This window comes from Acanthochromis polyacanthus, chromosome 18 (assembly GCF_021347895.1).
Source record: "Acanthochromis polyacanthus isolate Apoly-LR-REF ecotype Palm Island chromosome 18, KAUST_Apoly_ChrSc, whole genome shotgun sequence".
NCBI lineage: Eukaryota > Metazoa > Chordata > Actinopteri > Pomacentridae > Acanthochromis > Acanthochromis polyacanthus.
Window position 1 is genome coordinate 354,241 of NC_067130.1, and position 18,135 is coordinate 372,375.

Genomic DNA, 18,135 nt, shown 5'->3' on the forward strand with positions numbered 1-18,135 from the left:
GCCCAGCCAAAGTAAATCACAATTAAAAGGTCCTTACATTTAACTGTACAAACTTATTTTTAGGATTTATTTTATGACTTGTTTATGAAGCTCCTTTATTTTAAATGTTTGCTGGGGTTAGGGTTAGAATCAGGTTGCAGGGCTCCAGACTGCGACTAAATGGTTGCATTTTGTGGCCAAAATTTGAGACAGTGCGAGTAAATTTTTCATCTACTCGCACCTGTGCAACCAGTGAATTTGCCGATTTCTTTTTAAATAGGGTTAGGGTTATTGCGTATTTTTTTTGTTGTTTTCAATTTTTTTTTTTGTTGTTTTCAAACTTCTGCTCCACACTTCAGCCCAGTACACAGTAATGTGCAAATAAGCTGGTTTACCAACTGACATTAACTCAAGGAGACAAACACCAAAGAAGAAGGCGGGCCAATGTGGGTGAGAGCAGGGGGACGACGAATGACGGTGAAGCTCCTGATGTTTCACAAAGCCTTCACGTTCAGCCTTATTTTGAACACAAATTTACCTTTCTGTCCTTTACTCCTTTCTTGTCTCCATTCCACCTGCTTCTAAGTTTAGACACATCCTTTGCTAGACAGCAACAGCGTGGAACCATTTTATTTCATCTTTATGTGTATTTTCAGACTTATCAGCAGCGCCTTTGTCATGTCAAGAAACCTCTTCTTAGAGAAACACTTCCTGTGCTGCTGGAACGGTTACAAAATAAAAGCTCGCAGCATTAAAAGCACAGCACAAGGTCATTTTAATTACAGATTTCATCTGTCGGAAATTATACATCAACTGAGCAGCCTTGGTGGAGCATTGCACTCTCTGAGTGCTTTTCTTGTTATGTTGTGTCAACTGCTGCACAATAAATTGTGAATTGAAAACATAGTTTCTGCATTTATTGTGCAAGCATTTATCAGTAATACAGTGAAAATGAGAGGAAATGTGAATATTTATTTTGCAAGTCGATTTTGGTGTGCACCCCTAAATTTTCTGGTTGCCCTCCTAAAATTTGAAGTTAGGGGCCACTATGCTCCTAACACTTTGGAGACACTTTGCTGGAGCCCTGCAAAGTGTCTGATTTTTATGAAAATAAAATGTATTATTATTAATAACTTTAACTTGCTGAGCAGAAGCAAATCGATGTTTTATTGATTCTAAATAGATGTTTTATTGATTTAGCTTTGCTTCAGGTCAGCTGGGGCCGCGTATCCACTCACCCTAGTGGACAGGGATTTATTAACTACCTCCCATCAGCCTTTTAAATATGTTTTATGTATGTGTCCACACTTGACAAATGGCCAAATAACGTGTAATTTATTATCCAAAAAGTGGATCAGTAGTGAAAAATGTACAGACGGTGGTGAAATGGTGTTGATTATAACCTGAAAAAGCCTAAAATATATCAAAAAATAAACTGTGAAAACCTCCTTCCTTCATTTTAAATTAAAATCTGACATATATTGACTCCAGAGTGGAGTTCAGCTGAGACACTGTCCAACTCAAGGACGAGTGCTTCATTTAAAAGATTGGTCCTTCTAGTGCAGCGCCATCCTGCAGTCTACACAAGTCTAATACATGACAGAAACATGCTGAGAATGAACAATCATTAAAATGCACAAGCAGGCTTGTAGAATACTGAAGAGACAGTTATCCTAAGGGCAGGGACGACAATCAGATCAGCAGGACGTCTTTTAGCACAGACGAGCTCAGTCTGAAAGGCCCGGTCCACTATTTTAATGCACTGGTTCTGTGACTCGGCTTGGCTTGGCTTAGGGTTTACAGTTTACAGATAAATGAGAAATAAATGAGGGTCAGAGTTTACTACAATAATTATCCATTGTCTTATAGAGACAACACACAGATTGAAATTCTATGTAGTTTTTTGGGGGATAAATGGAAAATTTACATAATTATACACATCACGTCTGTTTGTACGTGATGTGTATAACCCCAGATCTTTGATCTGAACTATTGGTTGTTGAGCTTGAAGATCGTCCTCAGCCAGTTGGACACATCGGATGTCAGGTTTACGGCTGACTTCAGGTGACTAACTTTCTGCTAACTGCCTTTTTCTGTTTTCTTTGCTACGGAAAACAACCACCACCTCTGGACAACAACCTACCGCACTGAAAGCATGAAGTTTTGCAGAGGATTTGTATAGTGCAATGAGACAGCCATACTAGTTTTCATTTTACGCACAACGATTGTCTTCCTGTGTACAAAGTTTCCACCAAAACAGTTCCATAGTCAGGATTTTGAGGTAACACAAATGCTTTGCTTAGCTCCGCTTAGATCCGCATGTGATCTCAAGCAATGTCCAGCCCACAGCTCGATCTGATTGGTTATCAGATCGAGGATATTTGTCCTTCAGCCTATCGGTGCTGAAGGACAAATCTTGAAAGGTTCTCTTTTAATTAAAGCTCTCAGAAACACAAAACAGAAGTAAACAAATGCACTTTAACAAGGATTCATGTGGGAGTTGGAAGTAGATTTCCATTTCTCCTGCAAATGTCTAATGCTCTATATATTGAAATTTTGTTGAATGTTAATGCTCCCCTTTCTCTCCATTTTTCCAGTCTGTATATCCATGTACAATATCAAATAAAGAGAAAATTCCAACAAATATACAAAAATGAACAAAGAAAACATGCTTAGAGGGAAATTAATCCCGGGAATGTCTTTTTTTTTTTTTTTGAGAGGAGTTTCACCACACAGGCCTTCAAAAACCAACCTCACAAGAAGAAAACTGGATAAGAATGCAAACTAGAAAGCAGCCATAATAGAGATTACTGTTACTCAAATCATACAGAATTGTTGGAGTATCACTTGAGTATGTGGAAGTCTCTTACCAGAAGCCTGGTCCTCTGCAGCTAATGAGTGGGCTGTAAACAGAGGAGATGTGGTGATCACAACACAGGATGGCTCAGTGATTATTATGGGGACTTAATTATCCACTGAAGTGACCTTTCCACTCAGGCTCATAGCAGCGCTGGCTCAGACTTTAGACGTTGAAAAGAGATGCCAGAGAAACTGCCGCCTCTTTTCACATGACCGTAAGGAAAAAAGACAGGTTGTGAGCCTTTTTGCGTCCTCGGAGCCTTAAAATAACCACACCATGGCTGATGTATTGGATAAATGCTGCCACCACAGCTGGATGCTCAGTTATTGTGCAGTGCAGATAATGGGCCATGCCACTGTAAATGAGATAATCAACAGAAAACAAATTGAATAGGCTTCATAAACAGTAGGAGAGGGTGGGGATAAGAAACAATAACAAGAAACCATTACAGGCCTCAAGGTCCTCAAGCACTCCCTCCAATCAATGCCAGCAGTAAGTAGAACTTTTATTTATAAAGGTTATAACCTTTAAGTTCTGCAATTTCCTGTTTTATCAGCCTCCTTAATAAAATCTACACCCCAGTTCGGTTTCTACACTCGTCTGTGTACAAATTTCATGATGCTGGAGGGAAAAAGAGATCCAGAAGCAAAGTAAAAGCAGCATTTACATTCTCTAAACAAGAGCCGAGAGCGAAGCCACGGCTGACGAGGAAATAAGTGAGCGCGCAGAAGACCTTGTCATTTTCAGGTTAACTTATGAATTTTAAATAAAGGCCTTGTGTTTTTTTTCCTTCCTCTCTTCCTCCCTGTACAAGTCGGTTCTGACACAAATGGGTCAGTGCTTTTGCTTTGATACCTTCACGCATTTAGATAGCACCGGGTAACCTGCCACTTGGTCGCCTCGCAAGTCTGAGATCCCAAAGCTTCTGACCACCAGCCTGTCAAACTGATCAACCCTCCTTCCCGCCTGACTGACAGCGACGTTTGTGCGTCTAAACGCAGGGAGAGAGAGAGAGTGAGAGAGGGGTGATGCATTTGTTTTTTTCATCCCTGACAGTGAGCCACTGGAAATCTACAGTGAACAGTTCTTGAAGAACACATCGCTGTCAGGCGGGTGCTTTAGAACAAGGTGAGCCTCAGTAAAAATAAAGAAACAAAGCGAAGGCAAAAGATTTCCAGAAATTAGCTTTGACAACACAATCCAAGCACTATCAGGTGTCAGAACTTCACTGTATTGCTTTTCCAACAAAGAATCTTGTTATTTACAGCATTATCTGACTCTTTGCACAGTTATTTTTGTTGCCTTCTAGCATGAAACAAAGTGTTTCTGCTAAAGCTCAGATTCTGCCTTCATCTTCCATTTGATGGGCAACACAAGCTGAGGAAGATAAAACTCCCCGAGGCTTGACGATCGCTGGGCTCCTGCAGCTGCCTCAGCTGCTCTGCTCTCCTTCCTGGACCCCTCTGAATGATTTAAATGCCCCTGGATAAAAAAAGATCTGGACGAAGGGAGGAGAAACAGGGCCACTCCTTCTCAATCCTAAACCCTAATATAACGTTGAGAAAATGTTCTTCTGTCAGGCTGCACTGCAACAGAATATTCCTGAGATATTGACTCATTTTCATGTCTGCCGTGAAATATTCTCCACGTGAAACATGCAGAGTAAAGTGGAGCATTCGTTTTGTTCCTCACCATTTTCTCTGACGTTTCTGCACATGAAATCCAAGTTCAATGTGCGTTCAGCCTCTTGATTCATGTCTGCAACCATCTACAATGAGCTCTCAGATGATGAAGCTCTCAGGAGCATCTTGGTTTAATTAAATATTGATAATTTCAGAGGGAGGTGGCACCAAAGTGCTCTTGAAATCCTTGCGATTTTTCTCTGCTCCTCTGAGGAATCCATTTTTTAGTCTGTCCACACTCCTCAGTTTAACACCCATGTGAGGCAACGGCACAAAGTTTATCTGAAGTCCACCTGAAGTGTTTTTGTGTGAGCAAGAGCAGAGGGCTGGCTTTTAAATGGGAAATTAATCTTATTTTCAAACTGCAACCCATTTCCTCTTGTAAGCAGAGGCCAACGGGGACACCTTAAAGTCTCTATTAGTATTCAGTCCTCTGCTGTTCCAGTGTCACCATGGAGAAGTCATTGAGCTCACTGAGCAGCCATTTATCAGTCCAAGGAAAATAGTTCACCACTGCTGAGAGAAGTCACAGCACAACTGGGCAAGTCTGAAACATGTAATTGGCCAAATTAGCAGTTCTTCTATAGATTATAGGTTCAACTGATTGCTAGGGTTCTCTGAGAAAACCTGAGAGGATTTGATAGCTTCCCTAACTCAGTGAAGTAACCTAACAGTGAAGGAGACAAGATTGCATTTAGTGACCTGCATCGACACTTTCTCTCCCTCTTTTTGGCTTGTGACCCAATTTTGCTCCTCACAAACTGCAGCTGCCATGTGGACATGCCTTGTTAGCGGCATGTCTGTTAACTGTTGTTAGCGAATTTCTTTCCTTCTTCACTTGCTTCATTTGAGGTGCTTCCGGACTGCTTGGAGCGGTGAATGCATCCGCTGCTTTACAAGAGACAAGTTTAAATAAGTTGCTGCCTTAATTCAACATCAAACACGAGTTTAATTCCAAACCTGCTGTACATCAGAGCGTTTTCTGGATTATAAAAGTGCAGAAAGAATGCTAGGCCGTTTTTCTCTCCTATTAAGTGGGTGTGTGTTTCTCTGACTGTACAATTCCCTAGTCATTCCCTAGTCCCTATCCCATGTCACTGGTATGTGCTGATTAGAATCCCAACCAGTCCTCCTTTTCATTCCTTGTTTCAGAAGAGGAGGGGAGTGAAAGAGGGGGAAAGAGTTTTTGAATGGAAGCATCACAAAGCATGCCTTTTCATGGGAATGAATCCGCCTTTAGTTGAAGATCTCACCCACAGACCAGGGAAGCAAAGACCTGGAACTAATTACACTAACGAGTTCACCCAGATCCCTGTAATAGCCAGAGAGTGGAATCATTAGGAAGCCAGCTGAAACACGCAGATCTACGTGCTTTCAGACACACAGGGTAAATACGCAAATTAAAAAAAAGGCAGCCCAAGGATGGTTCCTCATACAAATAACAACTCTCCCTCTGGCAAAATGCATACTAGAGGGGTTTGAAATTCAGCTGGAGAAGAGCCTGAATTAAGGAGGAATTTAAATCTCAATGCATGGTTAGAGCTGGGGACATGATGCTGGCATTCAGGCGCTGCCAGGCGAGCAGCACTGTGCCAGCTCTGACAGAGTTTTGACAATGAGCACAGAGCAGAAGCAAGCTCAGGGCTGCAGGGGGATCTGTCACCGACCGAGGGGCCGGACTCACTCCAAGGTTAACATAAAAAAAAAAAAAAAAAAAAACTAAAACCGTGGCGCCTCTGTGGACCAGGAGATAACGAGAATGGGGCTGTAAACAAAGACTTAATGGACAAGTCTCCTCACTGTGGGACATAAGCAGCAGAAAACTACAACGAGAGCTGCAGAGAGGATTTAGCATCAGCCAGTTGCAGAAGAGAAAACAGCCTGGCTGCTTTAACAATCACCCTGTGCCAAATGATGTGCATCAGCTACGTATAGTGTAAGAACTCCCCTGTCTCATCCTCACTCTGTTGATCAGACATGAAACGAGACACTCCTGTAGTTTGAAACCAACGGCGGTGCACATCCACACCCATATGGATGCTGACCTAAATACACTTCCCCATACAAGCATCTGTAACGAGGCTTCTCAGCACACACTAAAACCTCCCTACAAATGAGTTCTGCTCTGCGTAAAAGCTGAAGCTACAGCAGTCCCACATGTTTCACAGGGAGAAAAAAAACATCTTCAAATGCGTGGACTCACCGTAAAGGGATGAAAAAAACAACCAAGCCTGGTTATTTTGGAAGGAGGGGGACTTTATCCTCTCTGCCTCAAGCCCGGCCGTCCAGCATGGCAAAGACTCGAATGAAGTATGTGCACCTTTCTGTTTTCTGCTCTCCCCCGTTCTGCAGGGAGATGGATGGCAGTTTGTTATCCTCCTCAGAGAGATCGGAGCTCCTCCTTAGAAAAACAGACAGACATTAGATAGAATAGAGCGTTCTCCAGGAGCAGCAGAACGGACAGCTCCGGTGCTGAAACCTCCTTTTCCTTTTTCGTGTTGCCTCCACCCTCCTTCCTCAGCATCTGAGGAGGCGCTCAGCCTGCTGGCGGTTCAGACCTCGGCTGCAGATTCTCAGACTTCCACTGAGGTTAAATCAGGGATTTATGACTGTCATATTAGCACCAGCAGCACACACTCCTCCCCATCCCAGACAGCCCCGGTGACTCAGTCGTGATCATTCAGGTTACTAACTTTTGGTCTCTCCTCATTCTTGATTGGTTGGAGAGAAAAAAAACATTAGGGAAAAAAGATGTTTGGAAAATACGCTTCCTCCTCAGCAGCAATTATTTCACACAGGAAAAAAAAGATCAGCATGAAGGTTTGAATCCCTAGGTTTGAATCTGAATGTGTTGGGGGAAGTCCAAAAAAAGCCTGGAGACAGAATTTAGCAGAATGTATGAGACACATCTGAAGCATGCGGGGCTGCATCTGCTAAAAATACTGCTGCTAAAAATACTGCTGCTAAAAATACTGCTGCAATACTTTATTTCTAACCCACTATTTAAAATCTAATAATGATGCTTATGTTGTCCTCGCATCTTGTTCCTTCACATCATAATTAAGTGCCTCCTTTTTAATTTGATGAAAACTGCAAAGATCTCCAAACATCTCTCCGGCACAGCACTGTGATCACCGTCCTGCCTTTGTATGATTAAGACAACTACAAATCAATATCTGCGCTAACGATGACCATTCCATTCAGGTCTTTGAAATACCAGTACCATAGCTCACACGATGAAGGCAGATGGGATGCAGTAGTTCAATTATTTTTATGACTGTTGCCATTATTGTGACTTTTTGCTGGAACCGCCCATTCACTCTAAAGGACAGCAGCTGAATGTCACAGTTTCTCATTGAGGTTCAAACTAATCTAATACTTTATAAATATGAAAAATGAACAGCCACAGCTACTCGGTGGTTTACAATATCAGAATTTCTGGTGGAAACATGTCGTAATTCACAGGCTTATGTGCATATCTATTTATCCATATTCATCTATATCCAACACATGGACTATCAGTCAAAAGTCTGGACACTCTTTCTCATTCAACTGAATGTGTGTATACTGACCAGTTAGTCCACAGGTATCCACATGCATTTATATGTAACACACAGAACATTATGACCACCTGCCTCATATTCTGTTGGTCCTCAACAGCCCTGACCTGTCGAGGTCAGGACTCCACTAGACTCTGAAGGTATCAGGACTCCACTAGACCCTGAAGGTATCAGGACTCCACTAGACCTGAAGGTATCAGGACTCCACTAGACCCTGAAGGTAACAGGACTCGACTAGACCCTGAAGGGTTAATGTTCAACGCTGCTTATGCACAGGATGTCTCAAATACTGCCATGATGTTGCAAAAATATCCATTATGTTGCTTTTCTGTGATTTTATTTCAATCAAATGATACATTTCCCAATGCTCAGGGACTCTATTTTGAAAGATTTGACGTGTTCAGTCTCTGCAAACCTTTTTTAATTTTGTTACCAGAGCAGCTGAGACATGATTTTGATACAGTATTAGTAGAAAATAAGAGCAGTAGGGGTAAATAATCTCAAAATTGTGCTTTAATTTACCCCTAACATGCATGTTTATTCTCACTCTTTGTCCAATTTTTTTTCTCTACAAGAAGAAAAAGTGAAATCTGGTCTCTGTTGTGATTGCACCAATGTGCTAATGCTTGCACACACAAAAAAATCCAAGCATCAACAAAAAGGCTGCACACACACAGATAAAATACTCAGATATTAGGAGTGACAGCTCACAACGTTGAAAGCTGAGTCAGTATCATTACAGCTGTTTGAAAGGCAGCTTCTCCACAGCAGTGTTTAAAGTATGAACGACTTGCATGTGTTGTTCCACAGCTTGCTGGTTCAAATGGAAGGCCATGCATTATTGATGCAAACGTAAGTGCACACTGACCCACGGGTCTTCAGATGCTTGGCCTGTTTTCTCAGCGGGGGGGAGAGAGAAAGAACAGGGAAGAAGTGATCAGCTGTGGTATGTCACCGGAATAATGTATCCCCCAGCTACCTGTGGGCGCCACTTATTCCCTGGAGTCGCCTTTACAACACAAAGAGGATATGATGTTAATGTGTGGATTTTCTGCTAGGCAGCCAATCTGGTGTTTAGAATGTCTGACCAAAATCAAAAACCGGGTGCCCTCCGGAGAGTGCACGAGTCAAAGTCTTTTAGAGGGCATGAAGAAAGACATTAAACCTCGCTATTAAATGTTTTTTATGTTTAACAGAAACGCTCTCAGAATGTAGACAAACAGCAGAGGCACAGCCAAACTTGAAACGTTTTAAAAAGAAGAATTAGGCTGGGAAAGCAAATAGTAATGGCTTCACTTGGTCTTTCAGAATAGTTCTAATGGTCTCAGTGGAGCAGTCCGTCAGCATTAACAGTCCATTCACAGTCCGGGTGCATTCTTAATAGCATTCCCATGGATCTGGAGTGGGAATTTTTTTTTTTTTTTTTTTTGGACCACTGCAATCACTGCCTTTTCAGTGCCGGATTACTTTCTCTTGTGAGTGAGAACAATGGAACTGATGGCACCTGATTGGTCCATTTAAGTGAGCAGTAATTGCACCTTTTCTCTTAATATTCTGTCACTTGCTTTGTTTCTGCAGTGGAGTTTCAGTGCAAGAGCACCAATTAGAGAATTTAGCTCTTATGCAACAGCTATCATGCTACAAATCGCCCCACTAATCACCTCTGTGGTCCAGAATGAACAAACTGCAAGCAGAATGTTGACAAACTGTGGATGCAGCTGAAACGCATGCTAAGCAATGAAACAACCAATACAAGCAGCTTGAGACATTCTAATTAATGCTGTGGAGAATCTTACAGACTTACACTCAGTTGCTTTCTGTGAATTTAAACATGCAAAGAAAGACTCTTTAGCAGCGAATCCTCAAGCCAAGTGAGAAGGCCATAGCGAAGCATCAGTGTCACCAACAGAATCAGGAGTTTTGTGCATCGGAGCTCCACTCGCTGGTGACGGAGAACTCTCCAGTTCATGCCATATGCTCTGGTTGTCCTGCTAAAGACTTGGTGAAAGGCTGCTAAAGACACTGAAACTACTATGAGGCTATAACTGTGCAGCAGATGGATGTTTGCAGAGTTGTGAAACGAAAAGGTTGGTTTCTTTAGGAAGTATCTGTAGAGAGTTAGGTTTAGGTTTTAAAACTTTTTGCAAATTGGATTCATTGACAACATGCAGTAGGCATCCAGACAATTTATAGCAAACAGTTGATTTTTACCCGTTTTGTACTGCAGAATGTCTGCAGTCAGTTTATTCTCCAGAGGTTGACAGGAGGGCTGGAATGTATCCCAGATGGACAATGAGCAGCCGAGGCCACCAGCCCATCACAAGGTCACAACACAGGAAGACAGATAACCAGTCATGCTCACAGTTACAACTTGGAATCACATAGAATTAACATTTCACCTGCCATGAGTGTCTTTGGATAGTGACGCAAACTGTAGGAAAACCTGTGCAGGTACAAGGACACCAGTCGAACCCGCAAACCACGAGTTGTGAGGCGACAGCGTAACTCACTGCAGTGAAATGCAAGAACCAGGACAGAAAACTACAACTGAAAGCAAACTATGAATAAGTGCCAAACAAAAATTGCCAGTAGACGCAAACACCTCTGTTCTCGGAAGTTTGTTGATGCTTGCCAATAGTGACATATGTGATATAATTTTTTGGTAAATTAATTCTACAAATCTGCCAAATGCATTTATAATGGACCAGCCAGCAAAAGGCTAACTTAGCTTAGCATAAAGACTGGAGAGGTAAAGAAGCAACAAGCCTGAGTTCATCCAAGTAACATTTTAGCTTTAGAGGCAATAATAGTTTTATATATTTTTTAATCTTTAGACAGAGAATGGAAAGATTTTTCCTCATTTGCACTTTTTGTGATAAGCTAAACTCGACTTCCGTACACAGTATTTGCCAGACAGATATGAGCGGTTTCAAGGGTGTTTTTTTTTTTTTTTTGCTATAACTTTGACATTTCTCAAATTATCTCGTAGGCCTAATTTCGCAGTGAATCAAACCAGCAGTATGCTGACCCCATTATGGGGAAGCAATTTGTAATTCCTACCAATCTGTGACGTTCAAAGCAACATTACATGAGTTTTTCTCTCCAGAAACAGCATTCCAATTGCATAGCATTTGCTAATTCACGTAAACACCTCAGAGCCGCTGCAGGAGGGATCCCAGGGGGAGGCATCTTCCTGAGGGCAGAGCTGTGTTGGGTTCCAATTGAGGCATTTCTTGGATTAAATGTTGAGAAAAAAATGAGCACTGACTTCAAAACAAGGCAAAAATATTGAGAAATTTCATCCAGAGGTGATGTTGTTGGGTCTTGATCCATTTGTATTCCCCTCAGCTTTATCATTCACTCAGCATGTCTCAAGTTTCATTATTCTCAGGTTTCTTTCTGTATGCTCAGGTTTTCATCCCATGTAGTTTTGCATACACTATACTCATATTTCACTGCAAACGCTCCTGTTTCATTGTGTTTTCTTGCACATTATTCATGAGCTATAATGGGTTTTTACGTACGTACCACATGTCTACTTGTTGTTTTGCAGTTGTATTTCTTCACAGCAGTGTCGCTGTGTCGCTGCCTTTGTCTTTCAGATTCATGGAAAGCCTTCATCTCATCCCGACACTCATCGCTGATCCGATGACCTCTGCTGTTGTACCAGATGACATTTAATACACGACGTGCTGATCGCTGCTCACGTCTGATCTTCTGTTTTGACATGAAAGAGGCTGAATATGTTGTTGAACGCTGAAAGGACAAACACCGCTTTGTTTTTCTTTTCATCAGACACGAAGAGAACAAAGCTGAGGATCTTTTCACAGAGTTATTGACAAATTGTTCTCAGTAAATAAAAATGCAAAAAGAACCACAAAGTTACACTGTATTAACATCACAGGATTATTAAGCATATGCTATTGTACTATTACTGTCTTTAAAATAACATTATATCCTACCTAAGATAGTTTTAAAATAAATATTAAACAGTGATAATATTTGCTTCAATATCCGCAAACATGTTTAGAAGACTTTGAAAGACTTATTTTCTTATTTGTCATTTGTTTTGCGGCAAAAACAACAGTTTACATATAAAACATGGATGTAACCATGGTGATGTCACCTTGTGGCTTTTCAACTGCTATTCTGAAGTTCTGGATTCAGCATTTTGTTCTTTTAAAATAAGAGGTGACAAGCGATGGGTCGATTTTACGGACAAATCGAGAATATGAAACTGTCAATCACAGAGTAGCCCCGCTTTTAAAACATACCGTGCTTTATCAGCTATTTTTTCTCTAAATCGGACCATATTTTACCAAAATAAATACCACACTAAAATAAGACCAAAAAACCATCAGGAAAATGTTTGTTGAGGCAATAAATCAAGTGAGAAATCGGATAACCCTAACCCTAAACCGAGGAAGAGACGGAAGGCAGACTCTCAGAGTAAGTTATCCAGTAAAGTGGACTCTTTGTCATCGGAGCTCGCTCAGATGAAGGCTCTGCTTCAGAATCTTCAGTCTGATGCTGGACGCACTGTGGATGTTCCGCATGAACATGAACCACCCTTACATGATGATGCACTCTCTGTTGCTGCGTCCGATGTGCAGTTTCAGGACGATTGTGACACATTGAGTTCCCGGGTGTCTGAGGCTGGGTCTCATGCATCAACGGGCTCCCTGGGCACGGGAGAGGAATCCGTGTCTGTGGCTATAGCAACTGCCCTTACCCGCTTGGGTCTCGATGTACCCTGTGCTCAACAGGCCCAGTCCAGCGCCTTTTTCCGTCGCCAACAAGCCTCCATGCCTTTTGCTGTTCCTCCTTCTCAGGAGTATGTGAAAGAGCGACATGCCTGCTGGACAGACAATAAAGCCTTCTCCAGGCGCACTTCTGACGGTCGTGCACTGGCTTCTATGCACGATGCTGACAAGTATGGCCTCGGTCATATGCCTGCTGTGGAACCGGCCATTGCGTCCCTTATAGTGCATCCGGAGGAGACACTTCGCACTAATGCTAGATGTCCTCGGCCTCAGTGTAGGATTACGGACGACTTACTCTGCAAGGCATATGACATGGGCGCCCCCATGGGTCGTATCGGTAACTCTCTGTCACATCTCATGTTGGGCCTTTCGGCGTCATTGGACCGGGGCTCCGTTGACCCGTCTACACGGGGCCTGATGGATGCTTCCCTGCAGGCTTTTGCCCTTATGTCTAGGGAGCTCGGGCGTCTCATGTCCACTCTCGTACAGACTCGACGCCAAGTTTGGTTGGTGCAATCTCCGCTTTCGGAGCCGAGCAGACGGACTTTGCGGAGTGTACCGGTGGTTCCTGGTGAGTTGTTTGGAGCGGCTGTGCTGGAGGCCTTGGAGCGCACGGCGCAGGCGAACCGCACGAGACACCAGTTGGTGGGTCTTCGAACGCGTCCGCCTTCCCGTGGGGGTTCGGGATCTACCTCGTCGTCTTCACGGGGGTACCCCTCGGCCACATCGAACCCCTTTGTTGAGTCCCGTCACCAGGACTATAGGCCGGTTCCCGAACGGAGGTCGCAGGGTTCGGCTATGCCTTCCCGCCCCTCGAGGACTGGGCAGTCATACCAGCGCCCCCCCAAGCCCTCAAGAAGGCAGGGGGCACGCAAATGAGACTCTACGGCCGGTGATCGGATATTTTACCCTGGGTCAACTCAGACTCTGGGCCGCCCATACCCCAGATGCCTGGGTACTCGCCACACTGACCCGTGGTTATCGTATTCAGTTCCGCCGCCGGCCTCCCGTTCATGGCCGGGTGAAGGTTACCGTTATCCGAGACCCGGTCAGGGCACGGACACTGGAGACCAAAATTGGTGCCTTGCTGGCCAAGGGTGCTATGGTGCCTGTGGACCCCCTGCTGGATCCAGGGGGCTTTTATTCCCGATACTTCCTTGTTCCGAAAAAGACGGGCGACTTGTGCCCCGTTCTCGACCTTCGCGGTCTGAACGCCTTTTTAAAGGTACTTCCGTTCAAAATGTTGTGCATCCCCCAAGTCCTCCAGGCAATCAACCCAGGGGACTGGTTCACGTCGATAGATTTAAAGGACGCATATTTTCATGTCCCAATTGCGCATCCACATTGGCGGTTCCTTCGGTTTGCTTTTCAAAGGCAGCACTATCAGTTCCGCATCCTTACTTTCGGCCTTTCCCTGTCGCCCAGAGTGTTCTCCTGCTGCGTTGCTGCGGCTCTGTCGCCCCTGCAAGCTCGGGGCTTGAAGATCATGCCCTATCTGGACAACTGGCTGATCTGCGCCCTGTCTCACGAAGAAATTGTTCAGGATACTCGAACTGTACTCGATCATGCAGCCTCTCTAGGCTTGCGCATTAATGTGGAGAAGAGCAACCTGGTGCCCACACAGGTGACGACTTTTCTCGGTATGGTGCTGAACTCGCGGACCATGACCGCTTGCCCCTCACCTCAAAGAGTTCGGGATATCTTGCACATGCTCCCACAGTTCCAGCGTGGACGGGCTCCGCCTTACGTCCTGTACCTTCGCCTACTGGGGAAGTTAGTGGCGGCATCGACGGTAGTCCCTTTGGGTCTACTGTTACTTCGACCACTCCAGATGTGGCTAAACAGCTTGCACCTAGATCCGGAACGACACGATCACAGGCGGAGGCGCCTCCGTGTGTCCCGACGTTGTCTCGAATCTCTCTCACAGTGGCGGAGGAGCCACTTCATCACTCAGGGGGTGCCTATGGGCTCTGTTCCAGCTCCCCGGGCGGTGGTCCACACAGACGCCTCCCTTTGAGGTTGGGGAACGACATGGCAGGGCCACATGGTTCAAGGCATGTGGGCACCTTGGCAGCAGAGGCTTCATATCAATGTTCTGGAACTGATGGCAGTAGAATTGGCGCTGCGGCTCTTTCTTCCATATCTACGGAACAGGCGTGTTTTGGTGAGGTCCGACAACACGAGCGCGGTGTTCCATATCAATCAACAGGGGGGCACCCGGTCTCTGGGATTGGTGATGCTCACCACACGGATTCTGACCTGGGCTGCTCCACGTCTGGCCAGCCTGAGAGCTATGCATATCCCAGGCGGGCTGAACACATCGGCGGATTTCCTGTCTCGTGCGGACGCCTCGACCGGGGGAATGGAGACTTCACCCGGAGGTGGTGTGTCATCTCTGGCAGACCTTCGGCAGGGCCGAAGTGGACCTGTTTGCGTCCAGGGAGTCCACGCATTGTCCCGACTGGTTCAGCCTTGCGGACAACACGGCTCCACGGGGCCTGGATGCTCTGGCACACGATTGGCCCAGAACTCTCCTGTATGCTTTTCCACCTGTTCCGCTAATCTTGCCAACGCTGCTCAGGGTTTTTCACGAGGGCCATCATTTGATACTAATAGCCCCATTTTGGCCGGCCAGGACATGGTTTCCGCTGCTGCGCAGGCTCTGCTGCAGCTTGCCGAGGCCCCTGCCGTCCAGGAAGGACCTCCTGTCCCAATTCGAGGGGAGGATATTGCACCTGAATCCAGATCGGCTCCGGCTGTGGGCTTGGCTGCTGCTTGGCTGCTACAGGGCCCGGGATCTCATTCTCTGAGTATGACGGGGACATAGGCCGCACTATTGCCAATGCCCGGGCACCGTCTACTCGGCGGTTGTATGCCAGCCGATGGACGTTTTTTGATAGGTGGTGTCGGAACAGGAACCTTGACGCTGTCCAGTGCCCTGTGCCGTTCATCTTGGAGTTTTTACAGGAACTTTTCAACCTGGGTCACTCGCCATCTACCCTTAAGGTATATGTTGCCGCCATTTCTTGCTGGCTTTAATGGTTGTACCATTGGCAGTGATAAGACTGTGTCGTCTTTTTTAAAAGGTTCTCGCCGCTTCCGCCATCTCACACGGCCGGTGGCTCCGTCTTGGGATTTATCTCTCGTGCTGGAGTCCCTTCGGGCTGCTCCGTTCGAACCCCTGGACCGGGCTGATTTGAAATGGCTGTCGTTGAAGACTGCCTTTTTGTTGGCTATGGCTTCGGGTAAGCGTGTTGGGGAACTGCAGGCCCTGTCGGTTCATGACAGCTGCTGCAGGTGGGATGCTGACGGCTCTGGTGTTACTCTCTGGCCTGACGCTTCTTTTCTTCCAAAGGTACTTACCGGTACCGCTATTGCACGTCCACTCCGGCTGGCGCGTTTTGGATCAACGACTTCGTCTGAGCCTCTGTGTCCTGTTCGTGCTCTCGAAATGTATGTACGGGCCACCGGGGGTGTCCGCAAGTCTGACAACCTGTTTGTCTGCTATGCCGGACCTCGCTTGGGCCAGGCTCTGTCAAGACAGAGACTTGCCCATTGGGTTGTTGATGTTATTAAGCAGGCTTATCTGTCGCAGGGGCGGTCTCTACCGGAGGGTGTGAGATGCCATTCCACGCGAGGTCTGTCCACTTCATGGGCTGCATTGGCCGGTGTTCCCCTTGATGTTATTTGTGAGACTGCATCATGGGCGTCGGAATCTACATTCTCGAGGTTTTACAGAGTGAACATGGCGGTGTCCAACCCATTGGACGGGGTCCTTCAGCACGACTCATCTGCTTTATAAGGTGGGCATGGTTTGCTGTTGTCGTCTTTTATTGGATTCCTCGGGACTTTGTTGATATATGTCATCCAGTGCTTTATGCACCACCTCTGGTGGTCAGTAGGGATGAAATAGAACGATGGTTACGAATGTAACTATGGTTCTATGAATCCCGGATGACCGCCAGAGCGTCCAGTCCCTCGGAATCTCCTGCTTGCGAGGGGTCTTGAGGGACTGAGCTCCCGGTGTCACGTGACTATATAGGTTCACGTGAGCCACCAGGAGGTCACATGTGACTTTGTTATCATTAATACTCGACCTGCGCAAGCGTAAGGATGATCATTCAGTGCTTTATGCACCGCCTCTGGCGGTCATCCGGAATTCATAGAACCGTAGTTACATTCGTAACCATCGTTAGCTTATTACACTTTACTCTCTAAGGTACTTAACCCCTTAGTTCCTGAGTCCTGTTTGTGAGGCACCTACTCTTAGTCCCTACAGCCCCTGCCGGCGGGGGCTGTAGGGACTAAGGGGTTAAGAAACATTACTACTGTTCTATATAACTTGTGTGTCGTTACAAACAAGCGTACCTGCAAAAAGATGCAAAATTAGCTTTACTACAGGACCTTGACATTGCTCAGATCACCGTATTGACTACGCTTCTTCTATGGCGTCAGCTACTGATCCCCAAAAGCACCATGCGCCCTTGGCTGGCGTAAAAGAGTAATGCAGCTTATTTCAAAACACACTGTAACCCTTACAATAGTGGAAAATATCCATCTAGTAGTTTTTAACCTTAAATCAAATTAAATGGGGGGGGGCAACTATTTTAAAGCATAACTAAAACACATAGTGCCACACTAGCTTGAAAAGCGTCTGTCACTGCTCCTCCCTCTCCTGCTCTGTCCGCTGCTTGATTCAATCTACAATCAGCAGTGGATAAAAGCCTGGCTCTGCCAAACGCTCCTCGCTGGGTCATTGCCTGCGGTTCCCCATCATGTGCACACCTCTGCTGGAACTCTGTCTCTTTCTCCTGGCCCTTGGACTTCCTTGCCTGCTCTGTCTCTCCCTGCTTCACCCTGGAACCCCCCGTCTGCTTGTCTCCCCCCTTCGCTCCGCACTCCAGTCGTCTGCTCTGGTTCTGCCTGCCCCGTCGTCTCTGCCACAGCTCCTCCACCGGCTCTCCTCAGCCCCATCCCCCCCTCATCTCCCGATTCCCCTGGACTATTACGTGAGTCACCTTCCCCATTAGTTTATTTACCCCCATCACGGCCTTCTGGTCCGTCGTCCTTGGTTTAGTTTAGCCCCCAATCTGTCTGTTTCTCGTGCCTCCCTTATGGAGTGTTTTCAGTTTTTTTTAAAGACATTAAATCCGTTGTTCTGTACCTGCCTGTCTGTGTGTCTGCTTCATGGGTTCTAACACTCCATGCCGTGACAGAGTCCCTCTGCAGCTGGAAGTAGTCCACTGCTGTTTTCTCTATTGTTTCATCAATAATTAAATTGTGGATGGAAT

General features: G+C 45.5%; 1 protein-coding gene across 6 annotated transcripts in view; it reads right to left on the reverse strand.

The window, feature by feature from the left end:
• Positions 1-7,280, reverse strand: part of phf24 (PHD finger protein 24) — a 33,700-nt gene extending 26,420 nt beyond the window's left edge. The window contains exon 1 of one of the 6 annotated variants that reach the window (XM_022208570.2): positions 6,725-7,280. The gene's annotated coding sequence lies outside the window, so the exon portion shown is untranslated. The remainder of the gene's footprint in view (positions 1-6,724) is intronic. The other 5 variants (XM_022208571.2, XM_022208572.2, XM_022208574.2 and 2 more) reach the window with 5 other exon arrangements.
• Between the last annotated feature and the right edge of the window lie 10,855 nt (positions 7,281-18,135).